Source organism: Salvelinus fontinalis, chromosome 3, assembly GCF_029448725.1.
Source record: "Salvelinus fontinalis isolate EN_2023a chromosome 3, ASM2944872v1, whole genome shotgun sequence".
NCBI classification, from domain to species: Eukaryota; Metazoa; Chordata; class Actinopteri; order Salmoniformes; family Salmonidae; genus Salvelinus; species Salvelinus fontinalis.
Genome location: NC_074667.1, coordinates 34,708,946 through 34,711,748, shown reverse-complemented (window position 1 = coordinate 34,711,748; position 2,803 = coordinate 34,708,946).

The window sequence follows — 2,803 nt, the reverse complement described above, 5'->3', positions numbered from 1 at the left end:
GGGGGGGGGGGTCTCCAACTAAGGGTAGAGGAAATGGAAGTGAAGGGTAAACATCCTGAAGGAGACGCACTAAATCAGGAATACCCTGCTCTCTCTGCCTTAAACACGTTTTTTATTTAGAGAAATGAAAACTTAACATGGATTGATCAGTCATAGGAAGAAAGAAACAAATAAGATTGTAGCATAATCTGCCTTCTCCCCGCCCCCACTGCTGCTGACAAAATAGCCCATTGGCTGACTATAATGAGATGACTCATCTTCCCCCTCCATAGCTTCCAGTTTATATATGACTCATAGAGAATTATAGAGGCCTCTAGTGGCCAAAAGTCCGTATTAGTATGGGCAGTGCCATTGAGGCCTTCCACCATTTTAATGTAGTTAACTGGGTGGGATTTCCAACATCATTGGCTGGTGAACCTGTTGGAGTCATGTCCAAAATTGACTACTTCAAAATGGAGATTGCCTCAATGGCACTGCCCATGCTGTCAGATGTTATAATGGCACAGATAAGAGTCCTCTCTCTGTGGTGTGACTTCATCAGAAACTCATCTATCAATAATAAAGCTAACATATATGCAATCTAAGCATACTTCATTGCAAAGTCCAAAAACATTTTCATTTTTTTTATTGAGACTGTCTCTGTCGGATTTCAGGTCAACACATTTCTTCAGATTGTTCTGAAGAAAGCTCAGGACCCCTTTGAGACATGTTTTCTTTAGCTCTCTATCTATTACCATGGCATTGTCTCTTTGGGCCAGGAAATGTGGGTTATTTCCTGCTTATGAGAAGGAATGCATACTGGGAATGGTTAAGTGAATCCTATTGGATGTGCTCCGCTGTATGTGAGCCCAGAGAGGCACATAGATCGGGGGAACTGCTGAACATACACACAGAGCACGTGGATCACCATTGTTTGGTTTGGACCAACTACATTTCCCATCATTACTGCATCACACAAATATCATGATTGCATCACCTTCCTCTTTGTCAACAACAGACCTCCTTGTTCCTCCTTGGGATGCAGAGCTGATCAAGAATGTCACTCAAAAGGTGGGAAAAGGAGTAGTGGATGGACAGAGTCCTGGTGAAGACTGTGGACTTAGATATTTTATTTTTATGGACTTGAGTGTCATGCCTTATGTTTTTGTAAAGTTATTGTTGTGTATTTGATTTTCTGAGTTATTGAGTGTCCTATGTTGAACTTTTTCTTTTATGATGCTATCTATATAGTTGGTGTGAAGTGGGTCCAATTTGGATGAAAACAAAGCATTTATCCACAGCCATTATGTAAAAATTTACATCAACCAAAAAACTTCGGTTTTTGTTAAATTATTTTAATTTGGTTTACCTCGGTCATTGTCAAATAGCATGAATCTAACACCACCGTATGTCATGTAGCTTATTCTAATATTTTGTGTTCAGTCATACATAAAGTACTTCTCTGTGGCTTGGGTGGTTTGTAATGTTGTTCCCGGATGAGGTTAGGTGATTTGTGACCCTGAATCCATCACCACAGTGAGCAAGGATTTTACTGATACTATTTTTCCTAACAGTTTGGACTATTCTGCCTTAAATCATTCAAGCAGTGATAGTCTACTGGCATGCTTTCATTTCAGCATTTTTATTGATTATTTTGTAACTCACTTGTTCATTTGCGAGCAAAACTATTGATTGGTGTTACTTCCAACTAATGAACACAAGTTCACACACATTTTACATCCGCTTATTCTGGAAATGAATTAAATTCATTTTCTGGGGGTGACTGAATACAAATGGACACACACACACACACACACACACACACAGACGAAGTAGTTGAAGCTTAACCAAGGTCTAGACTCCTCCTGAGAGCTGCTACAAAGCTGGAACCTAGCCTTAATCCACTTCCTCACTCTGCATGGCTGGCTCTCTTTGCTCTGTCAGTTAGGTGCCTTGATATGATACATGTATGGAACTCAAACTCCGGTCCTGAAGGGCTGTGTGTCGAGTCAAGTATACATCTCAAACTGTTTTTTTGTGTGTGTTTTTTTACATTTCCTTTTAAAGGTATTGAACTCTTACTACTTTTCGATACCCAAATCAAAGGCTTGTAAAGTGATTTGAAGTAATGGGGTTAGTGAGATGAGATCACTAAGTAGCTTGTCGAGCATAGGTACACACAAACATCCCTCCAAGACTTGCATTTCAGATCCTTGCTATTGTTCTTTGTAGTGTTATGTGGCTTTGTCACCTGTGCAGATTCAGTTAGAATCAATGGTATGAATAGAGGGCGTTGTCTTTCCTAGAGGATGGATGAACTATAATACGGTCAACAAAAAGGAGATGGACAAAGTGTTGATAAAACTTCTGAATAATTAATGAAGGATTAATGGCTAGAACCTCCACTTTATTATTCAGTAATGTAGAGAGCAATGAGAGACTGGGCAAATATGTATTTTGATGTTAAATACTGCAATCTAGGGTGTATTTACTAGGAACCAAATGCAAGCAAACGGGTCAAAACAATGATGGCCTGAACTGAACTGGTCCAATAAGATGGGCTGGTTTTAGTTTCAATGTTTTCTGTTGCAAAACGTTTTGCTACATGCCTTAAGGAATACACCCCTGTAGTCAAGAACTTACTGGGGTGTATTCATTATGTCTTGCAATGGAAATGTTTACCGTTTGATGCAAACGGGGAGGGCCCTACCTGAATTTGTCCAATAGAAACTAGTTTTCATTGCAAAACATCTTCCGTTTGCAGTGAACGGGTTCTGTTGCAAAATGTATTAACGTTTGCAACAGAATCCGTGTAATGAATACA